At 43.6% G+C, this 20866-nt stretch overlaps 1 protein-coding gene across 5 annotated transcripts in view; it reads right to left on the bottom strand.

Moving 5' to 3' along the window:
• rapgef4a (Rap guanine nucleotide exchange factor 4a) overlaps positions 1 to 20866 on the bottom strand; it is a 100398-nt gene that overhangs the window by 58130 nt on the left and 21402 nt on the right. The window contains exon 1 of one of the 5 annotated variants that reach the window (XM_073854858.1): positions 10499 to 10581. The exons of the other annotated variants lie outside the window; for them this stretch is intronic. The gene's annotated coding sequence lies outside the window, so the exon portion shown is untranslated. Of the gene's footprint in view, positions 1 to 10498; positions 10582 to 20866 lie in introns of those variants that run through there. 5 annotated transcript variants of the gene reach the window in all.

Below are 20866 nucleotides of genomic sequence, written 5' to 3'. Positions count from 1 at the left end.
ATTTACTGAATGAGCACTATGCTGCGTCCGAACTGATTGCACTATATTATATATGCACTATTTTAATTATTTTCTATTTCTCTTGTTTTTATTCTTATTTTTAACTGTTTTATACTTTTATTCCTGTTTTATTCTTTTTCACACATTTAAACAGTTTTTATTAAAATCACATTTCTTTTCTTTTAATTGATATTTCAAATTCATGTATCTTTTATTTTTGTTTTCTCATTTCTATGTAAAGCACTTTGAATGACCTTTGTGTATGAAATGTGCTATACAAATAAACTTTGCCTTGCCTTGCCTTGCATTCTTCCATACATAGTAGGCAAAGTAGTGCTTTTCGCCTACTATATAGTATAAAAGTAGGCGGTATTTAAAGGAGGGGTGCATGATATCTGAAAGCCAATGTTGACATTTGAAATTACCTAAAAAAAATACGCCCCTATCCCAATAGAATCTGGACCTTCTTTTGATAGACCCATCCCACACATTTTATTACTCGGCCCGACTCCCTTTTCCAACGTGTTTTTCAGAAATCGTGCACTCCTCCTTTAAGGGTTTTTCTTTATTAAAGAAAATGTATTTTATCCGATTACTCGATTAATCGACAAAATAATCAGTAGAATACTCGATTACTAAAATAATCAATAGCTCCGAGACTACAATCAAGTTGTTTGTCATAAATGAGTAAAAAAATGAACAATTAAATATATAAGTCAACTATCGCCCCGCCCCCGATACTATTGAGAATTGCGATTTCATAGCCTGATGATAGGACGATCTCACAATGGGTTATATCGCCCAACACTAATAACAAGTCCTTTGCAGATTCACGAGAGCCACACAACAAATGACAAAGTTATTCCCCATCCATTCTCTTAGTGGTTAGACCAGGGGTTTTTAAACTGTGGGTCGGGACCATCTAGTGGATTGCGCAAAGTCACTTAGTGGTTGTAGTGAATGACTCAAAAACTGCTTTGTCCTATTAATGATAATTAATGGGAATGGTTTTGATGGCAGATAGTTTGGAATTGCAATTAAACCTATGTTAAATTTAATTCATACATTGAAAAGATAAACTACTCTCTACTAAAAGAAAAGTAATTTATTTTTTACATTTCTTAATTTATTTCTATGTAAAATATTTTGGTGGGTCCAGAGTTAGATTATACTGTCTAAGTGGACTGTGGAATAAAGGGGGGGGGGGGTAATGTTGGGGTTGGGAAATTTCCCTTATTTTCAAATCCCAATGTTGACAGGTAAGATCATGTTTTTTTGCTGTTTTCCAAAAATAATGGCAGGGTACCATGCCCGAAATACCTTGTTAAACCCATGGTACTTTGTGGTATATTTGGGGTCATACAGTACTGTACATTGCAATAGACCTAACTCTCTCAGTTTAATTTCTTTTTCTAAGAGCCAAAACTTAATTATTTTTTAACAGAAGAAATGTTGACCTGTCAATGATTAAAATATCTACATGATGTTTTAGATAAACCCTACAGCAATGTGATTATTATTTAAGTAATAAATCTAAAAGTATTTTTTATGATGACACAGTTGGTCAGTGTTGATATATAAGAAGATGAAAGTCACATCAAACCACCTGACAGAGAGACTGCTGGAGATTCAGCAGCTGAGAATGTAGGAAAGATGCAACATGTCATTACTCAAAATGAACAACATGAGAGAGAATCTGAAGTCTGGAGCCGAAAAGTCACAATAATGATACATCAGAAATGTGGGAAAAGACTTTGCCGAGATTAAGACGATGCTGTTTGCTTGAGCAAAACAAAAGCGATTTGTGTGCATAACTCTAATGGCGACAAAATCCTGTGGAGAGATGGGAACGGTGCTCTGTCTGTGGCCATGCTTTTAGCAGCAGAGACTACACGAGAATACAGAGGGAACAAAAATATTGTTACATAAAAATGTTGACATTCAACAACTGAGTCCTGCTTAAATTTATTTACGCAAACTAACACTGGCTCAAAAACACAAAGGGTAAATGATCCTATAATGTCCTAAACAGTGAATCTATCTGATTGATATGCTTATAATATTTATATAAGCTGCCATCTGACCAGGACAGCCTGGAGAAATCTGCCTGAAATAATGAGCCAAAACCACACCAGTACTCCACACAAACCTTTTAAAGGTGCCTCTATATCAAAAGGTAAACCAGAAGTTGGGATGGACTCTAAAATAAAGGGCATATGGCTTATTTGTCTTATTATCAGCAGACTGACAGGGAGATGGCAGAGCTTAACTCATGTTGTCAAACTGACATCATTAAAGAAGAACCACCTTTCAGAGAGGGGGCACATTTTCAGATTTTGATTACAAAGATTACGAAGATGAAAAAATGTATACATTGTGATTTTTGCAAATGAAGTAAATAGGTTCAATTTTGATATAATGTGGAATTTAAAATATTTCGTTCCCTTTCAGTCGGTCACTACGACGTCACGTCGTGACCGACGAATTGGGAACCGCTTCGCGGGTGACCTATCTACTTCGAGAACTATCAAAAACGCCAATGAACTTGGCATGCAGGTATTTGCATAATGCCGGCGCCGCCCCGCCAGGCGCGCACACAAGGCACAGGTGCACAACACCAAATCAGCTTTATTGCTTCGAAGCCGGCAGACATCTGCTCACGAGAAGCTATTCTAACTGATCTTCGTAGATCCTGTTCTGGGAAGAAAAGTCTCAGCTTGCTGAAGTTGGTTGGGCAAAGACACCCCAGCGGAGGCCCGCAGTGTTTTTTTCCACCCTTTCTCTCTCTCTCTGTCTCTTAATTTAGGACTTGAGTTCGAGTGAGTGCGTTTGCCTCTCCCTGTGTGTTTCACCAGCTCGCACAAAAGAGTGATTTCCCTAAAAGAGCAGCACGTTTGAGCTTTGTGTCTTTTTAAAGACAGCCACTCATTCGTGTCACGGTCGGGGTCGTCTTTTTAAAGATGGATTTCCGTCCGTGCTCCGTTTCTGGATGCGGTGTGTTTATCGCCCCCCAGGATGGCCACAAGCGTTGTCTCTCGTGTCTGGGGCTCCAGCACGCAGAGGCAGCGTTGCGTGATAGTTCATGCCCCATCTGTGAGGGCATGACTATAGCGGATTTGCGGAGACGGGTGTCGTTCCTCCGGCAACGGCCCCCGCCTTCCCAGTCTGGTGCTGCTAAGGGCGCAGCTACCAGATTGGCGAAGGATGACCTCCGTATAACGGTGCTGGGTCGGTCTGCTGGTTCGTCCAGTAGCTCCCAGGGCCCTGATCCGTTGCCAGCGGAGGTCCCGATGGAGACGAGCGGCCCGTGTTCTACGGTGTCCTCGCGCTCTGTCGAGCCTCCACCTGACGCGATATCCACCGTAACGTCGGAGGGGGGGTTGTCAGCCTCAGACGTCGATCCGGATCCGCTCCCGCCTTCGGGCCAGGTTGCGGCTTCTGCGTTCGACCCTGAGATGGCAGCCATGCTCGCTCGGGCGGCGGAGGCGGTCGGCTTGGAGTGGACTAAACCTCCCCCACCTGAACCGTCCCGCCTCGATGATTGGTTCTTCGGGGGTGCCAGGGCTTCTCAGTCCTCGCCCCCGGTGCCTTTCTTCCCCGAGGTGCATGAAGAGCTGACGCGGTCGTGGAAAACCCCGTTTTCCGCCCGGAACCGGCCGTATCAGCCTTCACCTCTCACCTCTCTCGAGGGTGGAGATGCCAAGGGGTACACTGGTATCCCGTCAGTGGAGCGCCCGGTCGCGATGCAGTTGTGTCCGGCCGGTGTCGCTTCCTCCTGGCGGGACCAGCCTACTCTCCCCTCACGGGCCTGTAAGCAGTCTTCGGCGCTGTCCGGTGCTGCTTACAAGGCTTGTGGGGAGGCAGCCTCTGCCCTGCATGCCATGGCATTGCTGCAGGTCCATCAGGCTAAGGCTCTGAGGGATCTGCACGCGGGAGGTCACGACTCGGCGGAGTTCTCTGAACTACGTGCGGCTACTGATCTGGCGCTTCGTGCGACCAAGGTCACCGCACGCGCCGTCGGGCGTGCGATGTCTACCCTGGTAGTCCAGGAACGCCATCTCTGGCTGTGTCTGGCGGACATGAAGGACGCTGATAAAACCCGGCTCCTGAATGCTCCGGTTTCCCAGACCGGCCTGTTCGGCGAGACGGTCGAGGAGTTTGCCCAGCAATTCTCCGCGGCCAAGAAGCAGACTGAGGCCATCGCTCAGATCATGCCACGTCGGAAGCGTCCTGCGCCTGCCCCATCCACGTCGGCGCCTCAGCCTGCTCCTCGCCGAGGGCGTCCTGCGGCGGCCGCCTCCGTTCCTCCCCGGGGCTCTTCTAAGAAGCGAGGAACCGGTCGTCAGCAGCCCGCCCCGCCCGCTCAGCCCGCTGCAAAGGGTGGTAAAAGAAGATCAAAGCGGCCCTGAGACGGGCGACCTAGAGATGGAGGGGATCGCTCTTCGGGAGATGGTGAAGGCACCACTCCCCCCACCGGAGGAGGGCCGGTTGGGGAATCTTTTGTTTCATTTTTCTGTTCCGCCGACTTTTCAGTCGGCACCCACAAATCCACAAAAAGAGCGAATTCCACTTCCATCTCTAGGTCTTCAGATGAGCTCCGGAGATACGAGAGGGCTCATAACCCCCCCTCGTTCTCCGACTCATCAGAGGAGAACGAGAGCGACGCACGGGCTCATAACCCCACCGCGCTCTCAGCCGGTAGGAGACAGCTACGGGCTCATAACCCATCGTCTCCCTCCTCCTTCGCCAGAGGGTGCATCGAGTGGTGTGAGGTGTCTTCAGCAGAGCCTCCCTTACTCAACCACCCAGCAACGGACTCAGGTGAGTGTTATCACACACAACACTGCTGTCGGTGCGGCCGTTACGCACACACCGGCGATCACCTCCGTTGCGCCCGCCGCGGGTACACCGATCGTGCCTTTAGTCCCTCTCGCACGGTATCTGGGGGCGTGGGAACAGCTTCCCAGCCCGTCGCGTTGGCTTTTACGCACGATTCGTCTCGGCTATGCGATCCAATTTGCCCGGCGTCCCCCCAAATTCTCCGGCGTTCGTTTCACTACGGTGAGAGCTGCCGATGCGCACGTCCTCCGTGCGGAGATCGCTGTCTTATTGGCGAAAGACGCGATTCAGCCGGTCCCTCCAGCCGAGATGAGGTCGGGGTTTTACAGCCCTTACTTTATTGTACCCAAGAAAAGCGGCGGCTTGCGACCGATCCTGGACCTGCGTTCGCTGAACCGTGCACTTCACAGAATGCCGTTCAAAATGCTGACGCCCAAACGCATATTTCCATGCATTCGTCCAAACGATTGGTTCGCATCTATCGACCTGAAGGACGCGTACTTTCACGTATCGATTCTCCCCCGACACAGGCCGTTTCTTCGCTTTGCGTTCGAGGGGCGAGCATACCAGTACAAAGTCCTCCCATTCGGGCTCTCTCTGTCGCCCCGTGTATTCACCAAAGTAGTGGAGGGGGCTTTACAACCCCTGAGAGAGAGAGGTGTGCGCATTCTCGCGTATCTGGACGATTGGCTAATAATAGCTCAAACACGTCAGACGCTGTGCGATCACAGAGATTTAACTTTAAAACACCTCGCTCGTTTGGGTCTTCGGGTCAACTGGGAAAAGAGCAAGCTTTGCCCCGTGCAGAGAATCTCTTTTCTCGGTATGGAACTGGACTCGATCGATTTGACAGCTCGTCTAACAGAAGCGCGTGTACAGTCGATTCTGACTTGCCTGAATACATTCAAGAGCAAGAGCGCGGTCCCGCTGAAACAATTTCAGAAGCTTTTGGGGCATATGGCAGCAGCCGCAGCTGTAACTCCGCTCGGACTGCTTCATATGCGACCGCTTCAGCGTTGGCTTCACGATCGAGTCCCGAGGAGAGCGTGGTTGCGCGGCATTCACCGTGTTATCATTACACCTGCGTGTCGTCGCACTTTCACTCCGTGGTCAGACCGTGCGTTTCTCCGAGCCGGTGTGCCTCTGAGACAGGTCTCCAGGCACGCGATAGTATGCACAGATGCGTCAGACACGGGGTGGGGGGCCACGTACGATGGGCTTGCGGCTTCGGGGGTCTGGACGACACCCCAGCTGCATTGGCACATAAACTGCCGGGAAATGTGGGCTGTATATCTTGCGCTCGTCCGTTTCAGCAACGAGTTACGGGGCAAAGATGTATTAGTTCGTACAGACAACACTGCGACTGTGGCGTACATCAATCGTCAAGGCGGTTTACGCTCGCGTCACCTGTCGCATCTCGCCCGTCACCTCCTCACTTGGAGTCAGAAGAATTTGAGGTCTCTTCGTGCCATTTACATCCCGGGCACGCTCAATGTAGAGGCGGATGCGCTCTCTCGGGCTGCGCGTCCCGGCGAATGGCGACTCCACCCCATTGCGGTTCAGCAAATTTGGAGACGTTTCGGCAAAGCGCAGATAGATCTGTTTGCTTCCCCAGAGACGACCCATTGTCGCCTGTTCTATTCACTAGCCGACGACTCGCTCGGCGTGGATGCATTGGCACACAGCTGGCCGCGAAACTTGCGCAAATACGCGTTCCCTCCGGTGAGCCTCATTGCGCAAACCTTATGCAAAATCCGGGAGGACGAGGAGAGCGTGCTGTTGGTGGCACCGTATTGGACAACCAGGAGCTGGTTTCCAGAACTCTCTCTCCTCGCGACAGCCCCTCCGTGGAAGATTCCCCTGAGGAAGGACCTTCTTTCTCAACAAGAGGGCACATTATGGCACCCGCGCCCCGACCTGTGGAACCTCCATGTGTGGTCTCTGGACGGGGCACGGAGGATATGAGTGATTTACCGCAAGAGGTATCTAACACTATTGCTGCTGCGCGAGCGCCGTCTACGAGACAGGCTTACGCGCTTAAATGGAACCTGTTTGTCGACTGGTGTTCTTCCCGAAGTGAAAACCCCCGAGAATGCCCGATTAGTGTTGTGCTTTTATATCTCCAGCGTCGCTTGGAGAATAGGCTGTCACCATCCACTATTAAAGTCGATATCGCTGCGATATCAGCTCACCATTCACCCGTAAACGGTAGAACAGTGGGTCAGCACGACCTAGTCATTAGATTTCTCAGAGGCGCTCGAAGACTGAATCCTTCGCGTCCCCCCTCTATTCCTCCTTGGGACCTGTCCTTGGTGCTGAAATCACTCCAGGAAGCCCCATTCGAGCCTCTGCATAGTGTGAGTGTTAAGTTTCTTACAATGAAAACTTTAACTCTCCTTGCTTTGGCTTCTGTTAAGAGGATAGGGGATATTCATGCATTTTCGGTCGATGAATCGTGCCTTCAGTTCGGGCCGGCTGCATCCAGCGTAACACTGAGACCCCGGCCCGGCTTTGTGCCCAAAGTTCCCACCACTCCTTTTAGAGATCAAGTGGTGAATCTCCAAGCACTGCCTTTGGAGGAGGCAGAACCAGCCATGGCTTTGTTATGTCCTGTTCGTGCACTACGTGTGTATATAGACAGAACGCAAAGTTTTAGGACCTCAGATCAGCTCTTTGTTTGTTACGGTGGTCAGCAGAAAGGAAAAGCTGTCACCAAGCAGAGGATGTCCCATTGGATTGTGGATACTATAGCCCTTGCATATCAAAAGCAGAATGTGCCTTGTCCATTTAATTTACGTGCCCACTCTACTCGCAGTGTGGCATCATCTTGGGCACTGGCTCGCGGTTCCTCGCTAACAGATATTTGTAGAGCTGCAGGCTGGGCGACACCTAATACGTTCACAAGATTCTATAGTGTTCGTGTCGAACCGGTTTCCACTCGGGTTCTTTCTACTAACTAGTTAAGAATGCCGAGGGTCGGCTCGTGTGTCGGCTTGGAGCCTCTATTTTGGTGCTGCACATTTGCACCATTATGGAAGGCCATCGGGGCAAAAACGTCTAAAAAACTGTTTTTGCCTCTCCTCCACCGCCCTGATAGCTGGTGTTGCGGAGCATCCGCTGTCAACCTATCACTGATGTATTCTCTGTAAACCTGTGTAGGCTAGGCATCCACATTTGTCCCCTACGTGGGGTTCATTTGTGTGTATAGTCCGTGGGGTTCTAATCCTCCACGTTTTTCCTTAGCAGAGCCTGCTCTGCATCTCTCAACATACCATGTATTGTTCAGAGACTTATTTTGAGCAACCTGTCGGTTGTTTCATATATTTTATGTCATCCATTTAACCTTCTTAGGGGATGGCTTCCGCAGTGTTCTAGCTCCGCTCAGTTTAGACGCTTCTCCCAGTTCGCTGCTTCACTATCGTGGGTTAAGGAACAGGTAGTGACCGGCCTTCTGCATTTCGCCTTAGGTTCCGCCCCTTATGTGGAGGGCGGAGGGCTTTTGCAGGCACTGGAAGGGTTCAGCTGCAGTGGCGTTTTGGTAGGGATTCCCAATTCGTCGGTCACGACGTGACGTCGTAGTGACCGACTGAAAGGGAACGTCTCGGTTACGTATGTAACCCTCGTTCCCTGAAGGAAGGGAACGGAGACGTCACGTCCCGTCGCCACAGTTTGCTGTTCCATTGCTGTTCAGGCCGGGCACTGTTGCTCGGCTTCTCAGCAATAATATAGCTGATTTGGTATTATGCACCTGTGCCTTATATACGCACCTGGCGGGGCGGCGCCGGCATTATGCAAATACCTGCATGCCAAGTTCATTGGCGTTTTTGATAGTTCTCGAAGTAGATAGGTCACCCGCGAAGCGGTTCCCAATTCGTCGGTCACGACGTGACGTCTCCGTTCCCTTCCTTCAGGGAACGAGGGTTACATACGTAACCGAGACGTTTTCTGCAAACACTGTTTTATCTGTCATTAAAGGATTAGTCAATTTTCTTAAAAGAAAAATCCAGATAATTTACTCAGCACCATGTCATCCAAAATGTTGATGTCTTTCTTTGTTCAGTCGAGAAGAAATTATGTTTTTTGAGGAAAACATTGCAGGATTTTTCTCATTTTAATGGACTTTAATAGTGCCCAACATTTAATTCCCAACTCAACACTTAACAGTTTTTTTCAACAGAGTTTCAAAGGACTATAAACAATTCCAAACGAGGCATAAGGGTCTTATCTAGCAAAACGATTGTCATTTTTGACAAGAAAAATGACAAATATACACTTTTAAAGCACAACTTCTCGTCTAGATCCTGTCGTGATGCGCTAGCGTGACCCGACTCAATACGTCATGAGGTCACAGAGGACGAACGCGAAACTCCACCCCAGTGTTTACAAATGTGTTGAAAGAGGACCGTTCCGACGTTGTTGTACTAATTAATGTCTTTGTGTCAGTTTATTGTTTAAAATGGTCCGCAAATGTGCATTTCATATATGTAACATGTGACCTCCCTACGTCACCACGCATTTACGTTAGGTCGCGCTGGACCGGACCTAGACGAAAAGTTGTGGTTTAAAAGAGCATATTTTTTATTTTTCTTGTCAAACATGACGGTCGTTTCGATGGTTGAGGCCCTTGTGCCTCGTTTGGGATCGTTTGTGGTCCTTTGAAACTCTGTTGAAAAAAATTGTTAAGTGTTGAGTTAAGTAATAAATGTTGGGCTCCACAAAATGAGAAAAATCCTGCAATGTTTTCCTCAAAAAACATAATTTCTTCTTGACTGAACAAAGAAAGACATCAACATTTTGGATGACATGGTGGTGAGTAAATAATCTGGATTTTTCTTTTAAGAAAATGGACTTATCCTTAAAGGATTATACAGACTGATCCACAAACTCCAGCCAACACCAACATTTTGTTTTATAATGAATGAGTTTGCTGGTGTTTTTTGGATCCATGTAAATTAAACAAAAAACGTTATGCTGTTATGCACATCAGCTTTGGAATATTGTTAAATTTTACAAATTGATTTTGTGAAAAAAAGATACTGAAATTAAAATTCATCATTGGTTGTCCATGCAGTTAAATGAAAGAGGTTTGCACTGCAATGTATTTGAGATGTTTAATAATCATTTAAACAATTATTCAAAGCATTATCGAAGATCATTTCTAATTTTTAGAAAAATTGTGACGAACTTGTAGACAATTTGTTATACATTTTATTTTATGACTAACAAAAATTTCATATGAACAAAAAAGTGACAGCTCATAAAGATTCCTTACTTTAGATCTGCCAATATAAGCTATAAAATGCATTTAATATTCATTCTCCTCTGCACTTTGTTTCACTGAATTATTCACACATACATTCTTAAAGCCGTTCTGAGCAAAGTCTACTGTATTCTCTCTCTCACACGGTATCTAATACGAGTGAAGACATATTATAACACAAACAAACATCAGTAATGCACACGCCTGCAAACATGCACATCACTATACCAAAACATTCATCTGTAAGTACAAAAAGTTACACACATCACATCCTACATAGTATATATAAAGAGCAGAAGAAAAGAGCACACTACAAACAGTGACCGGGTCAAAATATGAAAAAGTACCAAATTAAAAAAACAAAAAGAAAGAAAGGTAAAGGAGCACTCATAGACTTACCTACAATCACACCATGAGTGATGACACTGAAGTGGTCAAAGCTACACTAGCTCTCTCTCTCTCTCTCTCTCTCTCTCTCTCTCTCTCTCTCTCTCTCTCTCTCTCTCTCTCTCTCTCTCTCTCTCTCTCTCTCGAGGTTTTGGTGTGTGTGGTCCAAGCCAATGGATGCGTGGATAACAACATCAGCCACAATGTGTGTGTTTGGAAGATTAGAAGAGAGCTGATGTAGGGTGTGTGTGTGTGTGTGTATGTGTGTGTGTGTGTGTGTGTGTGTGTGTACGGGCAGCTGACCCCCTCCATTTGGAGTGGAGTGGTTGCTAGGTGATGGGAGTACTCCAATCATCATGGTCTAATGACTACTGACTGCACATACACACAAACATAAACACACACAAACATAAACACAACACACAAACTGAGACTCTAATGACTACTGTATAATTGAAACAGAAAATTGTTTTTTAGGTCAGATCTCTCATAAGTCAACCGAAAATCATCTGAACTTATTGATGGATTTTGTTACAGCTACTGTAGAAAAGATTTCATAACTGGGTCATATTGTCACTTTTCTTTACTTAACACTTAAGAGTTCCTAGGGACATTTTGTGCCATTTTGATTTTGATTTTTAAACCATCTTGACTGTGATGATTGAATATTGCCCAAATTTGCCAAAGGTTAATCATTTTTGATACATTTTAGAATTTTGGTTTCAGTTTTTTAAATTAGCTTAAAATGGCTAAGCTACGCAAAAACCGACTAATGTGTTCCTAAGGACAAAAAATGCCCCATTGAAAACCATTATAACTACCATTTTTGACCCCCCCCCCCATGTATCTTAACATAAACTAATACATACCTTTATGTCAATATGGGGCGGTTTCGCGGACAGGGATTAACACTAATCTTAGAATTAAATGCACATTTAAACTGGATTAACTGAAAAAGCATTTCTCAGACATGGTTTAAAATAGTCTCAGACTTTCCTTAGTTGTAAATTATAAAGTCAGATTTCCTAAAGGATGATCAGAGATAGTCTAGGTTTATATGAAGGTATAACTTAAACCTGGCCAGAGGCAGGTTTAACTTCAGATTAACTGATGTTGGCCTCCAGGTTGACATCAGCAAAGGAAGAAAATGGATTACTTGGACTATTTTATTGATGATGAAAGGGTACCACCAAGACCAGATAGGCGGGCAATTATAGACAGGAGCAACCCACTAAACGAGTTTGATGAAATTAACTTTCGTGACCGTTTTCGTATGTACAAACAAAATGTAGCTGACATAATTATTTTGCTGGAACCAAGGCTTTCATCTCACTCTTTAAGGGGAAGGCCTATCCCTCCTTCCCTACAAATACTGATTACCTTGAGGTTTTTGGCATGTGGAACATTCCATCGTGAAACAGGAGATTTGTGTGGTGTGAGTGAACCAACAGTGTGCAAAATAGTCCACAAAGTCTGCAATGCTATAGGGCTTATTCGCAAACACCGGAAGTCGCTAGCTGCGGCCATCTTGTTGACATGACATCTGTCCTGCCCCTAGCCGCACGTAGATTTGAGTCGAGGGGAGCAGTAGCCTAATGCCTTAATCTCGTCTGTATTAAGAGAAGATGAGCTTGATTATTGTGGAACAATATCAAATAGACCCAATAGCCTTAAGTAAAGATCCGTCCTTTTGCCAGCCGTAACTTATCTGGATATTTATAACTATATCGTTCATACAGTATCCGCATTCATCATACAAGCACTGAAGGGCCATTCACATTATAACGATAACTATAACGATAACTATATCATCGTCCACATCACCAAACAATACGTTTATGCTAATTCTCTCACGGCACTCGCGCAAATCACTTGCCTTTAATAAACTTGCTTGTAATAAAAACTTTTGCAGATGTCCTCAACACGCTGCGTTTCGAGTAACTCTAAACAGTGAATCTAATAGTGTGTAATCTCTTACCTTTTGGCATAACAGTTAGTTAATGTAATAGATTAAAAAGCATTACGTAGTCAATTTTCAAAGCAATTGAAGGTAATCTAATGTTATAGAGCTCAGCAATGAGCTTCACTGTCATTTTAAGTGCTCGTGCACTTGAAGTTCAAATAGATTTTAATGCTATCAATGGTTTATCCTTCATCAGGTGGGAAAAATCGCTCAAAAAGTGATCCCAATGATGTCGTTCATTGTATCTGTATCGTTATAGTTTTGGTGTGAGCTCCGCTATTCTGTTTAATATAAAACGATTTTCAAAACTATGTGAATGGCCCTAATCCCCTACCTAGTATCAATGCCAGACCTATTATTATGTTCATATAGTTATTAATACTAAATTAATAACTGTCTCAATTTATGGCAGCTTATTTGAAAGAGCAGTTTCAGCCACTGCTTACAGCTAACCATATGTGATCAAATTATGGGGACAGACTTTGCTGTGAGCATATATCCCTAACGTTACCTGTGGTAAAATGATGGGGACAGACTTTGCTGTTGGGAGTCTCTCCTTCGCTGGTTCAGCTCCTCTCTCCTTTCATGTTTTCTGACAGTCAGTATCGCATAAAAACTAATTCCGGGGTTCTTTTTGCTGTTGTTAGAACATCCGTGTATTACACCACACACCATCGTGCGGTTTTAAAAAAATTACACCGATAATACCATGCATAATACCCACGCTGCCTCGCTTGTCAATTGACAGACTGACAGTTTTATGTCAACAATATGGCCGCCGCGAACATTGATGACGTAGATCGAATAAGCCCTATATGTAAACTAAAAGATGACTACATCAAGTTCCCTGATGCTGCTACCCAAGCCATCTACAAGGTGCAGTTCTATGAATATGGCAATTTCCCTGGAGTCATTGGCTGCATTGATGGGTGTCATATTCCCATAAAGCATCCCTCTAGACCAGCGGTTCCCAAACTTTTTTTCCTGCGCACCCCCTTCTATGTCCCGACCGGGTTGGCGTACCCCCAAACCCCACTTCAAAAAAAAATAAAGACTCGCCATAAAGACTCATGTTTTATCATGTGCAAATAACCAGGGGCCGGTTGCAACAACCGGACGTAAAGAAGTTGGGTGTAAGTCCTACGTCGGGCTTAGCTACGTCTGACATTGTGAAAAATATTTACGCCTGTTGCACCATCTGAAACTACGACTAGACGCAGCTACGCTCAGCGTAGATGATGCGCGCCCCCGTGTATGCGTTTATAACGCCATTCGAGTTTACTATGGTAAGAAACGTACACTTACTGCCGCCAGCTAATAGATGACATATGAGAGCTTTCCTCATGTTTACCAGTGCGCTCTCCCTCAAGATGCGTCACGTGCAGACCCATCAAGCACATTCAAAAAAGCCTTTACAGTTTGCACAAAAGGTGTATAATAGTTTGCACATTCATTATAACAGCTCAAGTTTCAAACAAAATTAAATGAAAGCTTTTAATAAGTTCTCTAAAGTGTCTTTGTAAGTATTTATGTATTTTATTATAAAAATTAATTGCCGGTCTCTCTACCATGAAAGCACATTGCTCGCGTGTGCCTGTGCAGACGCACCCATGTCTCGTCCCATTTGATTATTTCTATTTTTGCCACAGAAAAAAGTCTCTCTCTCTTGGTCCCTCTCCTCCTTCGTGACTAACAACTTTATCATAAGACATCCCACTTGACAGTTTCCCTGATTTCAGCCAGTTAAGCATATTTATAATATGGAATGAATTGACGCGCATATAGCGGCTGCAGTGCATAACAGAAGAGCAGTGCGTAGAAAAAGACAGCAGCTGTCTTCTACGTTTCTATCAAAAACTAAAAGTATAGTTATTTTATTTAAAATAAAAGCGATTACAAAGGAAATGTTTACTGTTCATGTTTTTTATTCATTTATTGTATGGAAAAATCCCACTTAAAGAACCAGACCGCCATTAGATTTTTCCACTCGCGCACCCCCCGGTGGCAGCTCGCGTACCCCTGGGGGTGCGCGTACCACACTTTGGAAATCCCTGCTCTAGACCAGATGCTGAAGAGTACAGGAATCGTAAAAACTGGTTCTCAGTAAATGTGCAAGGTGTGTGCACTTCCACTATGCAGTTCTCCAACATTGTTGCACGTTGGAAAGGTGCAACTGATGACTCAAGGATTTTCCAAAACTCCTCTTTGTATGCTCAGTTGGAAGGGGGACAACATAGTGGAATCATACTTGGTGTCAGTGGGTATGCACAGAACAACTTCTTGTTCACCCCCTATCTTCATGCAGTCACACCAGAGCAACAGAGGTACAACCAAGCTCACATTCGCACTAGAGGTATAGTGGAGCGCATGTTTGGTGTGTGGAAGAGTCGTTTCCAGTGTCTCAGAAGCACACTGCGCTTTGAACCAAGAAGATGCTGGCGATAATTGCTGTAGCAGTGCTTCACAATTACCTAAAACAACATGGTTGGCCAGATCCTGAAATAGAAGATGACAGTGACCTAAATATTCCCAATGTTGAAGCCAACAATGACAGATATGGACTAGCCTGCAGAGATGTTTTTGCTGTGCAGCATTTTTCACAAAGACAATGAATGAAGGCAACAACTGCCCTGTATTGGTTTCAAGATTTTTTATTTAAATAAAGGAAATTTCAGGACCTAGAACTGGACAGCATTTGTTGCTGCTTCATTTTTCTTTCCTCCTCCATAGCCAACTCAATATTAAGGATTTTCATCTTTATTTCATGTTCTTCTTTTAAATACTTTAATTTGTGCTCATGAAAGTACATGGCCAGTTTCTCATGTATGGTCTGTCTCTTAATCTTTCGGCCCACATTAGTGACACCATCTTCCCCCCTGGATGCCTCAGATGTAGTGGGCTGACATGTACCCTCTCTTGGGCCATCCAAGCTTATGTGGTCATCTGAAAAACATTGGATTGATGATGCACCAAAGAACAATACTTCAGTTGAGTTCCTTGCTTATTTTTGTTTGGGAAATATAAGAGATGACAGACAGCATTACAGAATCACTGAAGTCTGAGGATGGCACATGTTGCCTACCAAATGAGGACTGGACAGGTGCCCCATCTGAACTGTCCAAATGGTCATCATCGGGGATACCTTCCAGGGGTTGCTGGCTATCAATGAGGGAACTCAACAAGTCTCCCATGTCATCTGTCTCTGGTCTTTCCAGGGGTCCACCACCAGTCTTGAAACGCTCCCTACGAGCAGCAGCATTTGTCTTCTTTAATTGAATTTTTATGTTTTTCCAGAGGATCTTAGCAACATGATAATTTAGAAATTATGTTAGTAATTATTATATGGTTTCTTTAAAGACGGAGTCCACAATGTTTGAAAAACGCTTTGGAAAAGGAGACGGGCCGACTACCAAAACACACTTATAGCCAATCAGCAGTAAGGAGCGTGTCTACTAACCGACATCCTTGCTGGGTTGCGTATGTGTGGGGCGGGTCTATCAACAGAAGGTCCAAATTCTATTGGGGTAGGGGCGTGTTTGTTTAGGTGATTTCAAATATCAACATTGGCTTTCAAACATCGTGGACTCCGCCTTTAATTTCGGAATTACAGATATGTTTAGGTCCCACTGTGTGTGCTATACAAACTTTAAGGACTGATTTGTAAAAGTGGGCAAACCTACACTCTTACATGAAGTTGCTGGACTGTCCTTTGGCTTACTTTTTCGTTTGAGTTAAATTCAGTGCAAATTTGACTCCAGGCATTCTTTTTCTTGTGTTCTGTTGATGAATCATGCTGTTTCTTCTCAATAATTGGGTGGTTTGACACAATTTGCTTCAAGAAATGTTTTTCAAATTCACAGAAATTCTTTGAACGTTTCCTTTTACCTTTGTCCATTGTTTGTGTGGATGATTTACTCCAGTTCCACACAGTGCTAATGTATGTTAAGATTCCATCCCTGGTTTTTGAAGAGTCCTCAGGACATCACTATGCAATCGTCATTAATATAATCAGGCTTCACAAAGAGTATCTTATTAGTCCTAATTTAGCTTAGTCTGTGACTCTCTAGTCTACAACTAATTAATCTTAACTTAAAACAAAAAAACTTAAAAAACTTAACTTAAAAAAAAAAAAAAAAAAAAAAAAAAAAAACTAATTAATCTTAACTTAAGTAGTGTCTCAAAAAGCCTTTTTTAAATTCTGAATTAATTTTAAAAAAATTAGGCTAGTTCTGACTTTATTTAATCCCTGTCTGCGAAACCGCCCCTATATCATTTTGAACTGCTGGCCTTGAAGTTTTAATTTTTATACTTGTCCACCAGGTGGCGCTACTTTTTACCATTTCATGCATTCATCAAAATGTCACAATTTTTGCTGTTTTCTGCAGACCGCATAGCTACTGAAAAGATAAACCTTTAATGTTGAAAATTGGTGTGTGTGTAAAAAAAAGTGTGTCTGAGTGGTAAGGGGGTGATGTCGGGGTGGGGTCAGTGTTGAGTGGGGCAGGGGGGCATATTCAACATATCCAAATTCAAATAATGCAGTAATAAAAACGATGAGAGGCCAGAACCGAAACAAAATCAATCTTCATTTTGGTTCTCGCTCATGTTGTTTATGCAAGTGCACTGCTAAAGTATGAACAGTAAAGCAGAAGTAGTGAAAATGTCAAGGCATTACAGCACACATAAGGCTCTAGAAATAATCATGCACTTCAAGAGCGAGGATGGCTCCTCATCTTCCTCCGAGGATTCTGAGGTCGACACGGAGGCCTCAGAGGTAGAAGTAGACCAGCTGGAGTCTAATTCATTAGAGGGATCTTCAGAAGACTTGACAGAAGGTGACAGCGGAGAGGAGATGGATGAAGTGGCGGCAGGATGGACGTCAAAAATTTAAAAATCTTCTGGTCTCCCACAAACACGGAGACGCTCCGCTACTTCCCAGCAGCCAGAGATTTGATCCCAGGGCTTACACACTATGCCACTGCCCAAATCAGTGCCCTGACTTCAAGCTTTTCATTGATGCTGATGCATGAAATCCTGCAGCATATCGGGGCTAAATACATATGCTAAATACATTTTGTAAAAGTAAAGCTTAATTTACTTAAGTTATTTACTTTTAACCTTCATATATTAAAATATATTTCAGAATGTATTTCAGGGTTAATAAATAAATGTCTAATTTAACTAACCCATACAGCAAATTTGTAGTCTTTAACTCAACCGCTGATAGCCATCAATCAGACCCGAACAAGAAATCACATTGACGGATAAGGTAATCAAGTCTTATAAATGTTGCGTTTGATGACATTGTTTTATTTCATGTTGTAAGGTTATATTTAATATTCAAATTGTTAGTCATAGATGTCACAGTATTAGTCCAAATTCAATGGAGTTTTAACAGAGCACAGAATTAAGTGTTCAAACTTACAATCTACAATGATTTTTCACATAATGTATTGACAGTACAAATCTTATTGTGAGGTTATGATGTAAAATTATGATAGACTGTACGGTACCAAACTTTAATCTATTAGTAAGTGTCTTAAAATGACCATTTATATTGCTGTACAATACCTCTTGATGTGCATATCGTCCGCGGGAAGACACGCTGATTACAATCTACACACTAATGTTGTGATCGATATGATAGCATACGATTTTTGAAGGGTTACAAATCAAAACAACTCACCTGTCGCGTAAAACACAAGCAAGATCAGCATCTCTGTCTAGTTAAATGTTGTCGTGACGCTCTCTCCATCCAGATAATGCAACAATGATATTAATCCTCATTCTTTGTCTTGTCTTGTTCCAAACTCTTCTTGGTCATTTGGTTGGCCCGTACGCTTACGGGAGCTGTCTTTGCTGACACAACCAGCGGCAGACGGTAAAGGGTAATCCATAAGTCCATAAACAAGCGTGCAGCCCGACAGGCACTAACGCATACTTCCTCATTTGTCCACGACACTGTTTTTATGTCAGTAAAGGCGGTAAGAAAGGGTCACGTGGATATTAACATCATTGAAAGGAGACTGCACTGCCCCGTGTCAATGTTTTGAATGGCAATTTTCTCACGGTTTACATTAGGTTGAAAACATTAGAGATATTGATAGTAATAAGTTGGACAAAATATATAACACTGGCCAAGTGGTTTTTGGATATTTTACTGCAAATATCTTACAAATTGCACCTTTAATACTATGTATGGGTATTTTTACTTAGTTTATCTAGTTTTAGCTACAATAAATATACTACTGTTTAGACCAGAGATTCTGAAACACTTTAATTCTGCAACCCACTTAGATGCGTATAATCTATACACCAACATATGTTTATATGCAAATATGAGGAAAATACTTTTTTTTTTAGTAGGCTACATTATAAATAAAATAGTAGTATTAAAATAACTTGTTATATCATATCAAAATTATTGTAGCCAAGCGACTTTACACTACCCACCTTATCCCAGTGTGTGATTAACAAGCGTGTCCCAACACACAGTTTGAAAACCTCTGGTTTATACTGTCTGTATAGGCTCTCTGCAGTTTAAACAGATACTTCCTCAGATGACTGCTTAAAACTTTACTGATTAAACATAATGTATCTAGTTTAAATACTTTTTAAGGGCACCTAAAGGTGAACGAAGGGGTTTGTTAACAGAAAAGCCCACATGGGGGGAAAAGACAAAACATCAACTGGTGACCAAGACAAGACATGACACGACACGACACTAAACTGTGACACGACTAACTTGATTTGTTGGTTTACAGACAGAGTTGTCACACGAGGCAACAACCAAAAATTCAAAGCAATTCAGCACAGGACAGAACATACTGGGGCATTAAATAGGAAAAAACTAAACAAGATAACTAGGGAAGGTCAGGTGAGGGGAGTTAACCAATAATGAATAATAAACGAGGAAACAAGGGGGCAGGGTTAAGACTTAAGACACGGTAACGCACTCCCCAAACAAAAAGCCATGTGCTACCACACAGAACATGGGTACCGCCACGATCCTGCCATATGAACTATGAATTACTATGACAGGCTGGCAGGATCATGACATAATTGAGGATTATTCACCTTGATACTGTAATTGCGATTATTATTATTGACGATTAACTCTTTCTTTTCTCGTCAACTAAAAGAAAACACTTCCCTGTCAAAGATGAATTATAAAATACTATAGCATATACGGATCCAAAAACAGTAAAATGTCACCATCTTAAATTCCTCTGCATTCAGGAGAGTATCAGCGTAATGCTCACACTTTTTTATGGTGACGTATGGGAAGGGTTGTCACCACGAAAATTGATACTCTCTCCTAAATGCAGAGGAGTCCAAGTTACCAGAAGCTAGATATTTTCATTCGTAAAGTTTTAAATATGGATATTTCTCTTACAAAATCGCATCCATTACCCTCAGAAGGCCTGTATTTATCCCCCTGGAGTCCTGTGGATTACTTTTGTAAAGGATGGATGCACATTATTGGGACTTGAAGGAGCTGGACCCTATATTCATCTGTCATAAAGACTGGAAGAGTATGTGAACATTTATCTGAAATATGTGTTCCTATGAAAAATGATGAACATATCTCTAATGGCTTGAGGACATGTTTGTCCTGCGGGGGCTACCATATGAGTTTTGAAATTGAGGGGTGAGCTGTTGGTTGCAATCTCATCACTAGATACCGCTAAAATGTACACACAACACCTTGTTAAGGACTTTATTTTTTAACAACTTTAAAGGGGACACATCATGAAAATCGGACTTTTTTCCATATAAGGGCGCACTCACATTATCCAAACCAAACTATGCCCCAGTGCGATTGTCACCTCTCCCTACTCCCCCAGATGCACGCACTCACACTGTACTTTTTATCCATCCGAGTCCGGGCGCGCTTTCGTCATTAAGATGTAATTGTTTTGAAAAAAGCAGGAAGTAAAGCTCTCTCTTAACACTTGAACCCACCGTAATGATAAGCCTGTGGTTTTTATTCAGAGTCGTTTGGTGCGCGATTACAGACAGCCCTCTCACATGTCATCATATTGCTTAGTTGGTCTGTCACGTGTGCAGCTTAGACATTCACGTAACCCCGCTGCGCGCAATCAAAATGTTTGTACGAAGGCAGATGAAGGTGAGTGGTCGCGCAACTGACGTCTTCACTTCTTGAATCGCGCTCAGGCGTGATTGCGCTCACACCACAGCCTTCCGCGCCTGAGCCCAAGTGAACCGCGCTCCGGCCCACCTCTGCAACCGGCCGCGGCGCGATTAACCAATCCGCGCCCGGGCGCGGAACAGAGCGATGACACTAGTCAAACAAACCAGGCCACACATTGAATTTCTCACGCAGAAAAACTATTTATCATATATTTAATATGCTGCAGCGCCCAAAATTTATCTGGCCACATCGCTCTCATATT

Source organism: Misgurnus anguillicaudatus, chromosome 17, assembly GCF_027580225.2.
Source record: "Misgurnus anguillicaudatus chromosome 17, ASM2758022v2, whole genome shotgun sequence".
Lineage (NCBI taxonomy): Eukaryota > Metazoa > Chordata > Actinopteri > Cypriniformes > Cobitidae > Misgurnus > Misgurnus anguillicaudatus.
This window is presented reverse-complemented; position numbering and strand designations above follow the sequence as displayed.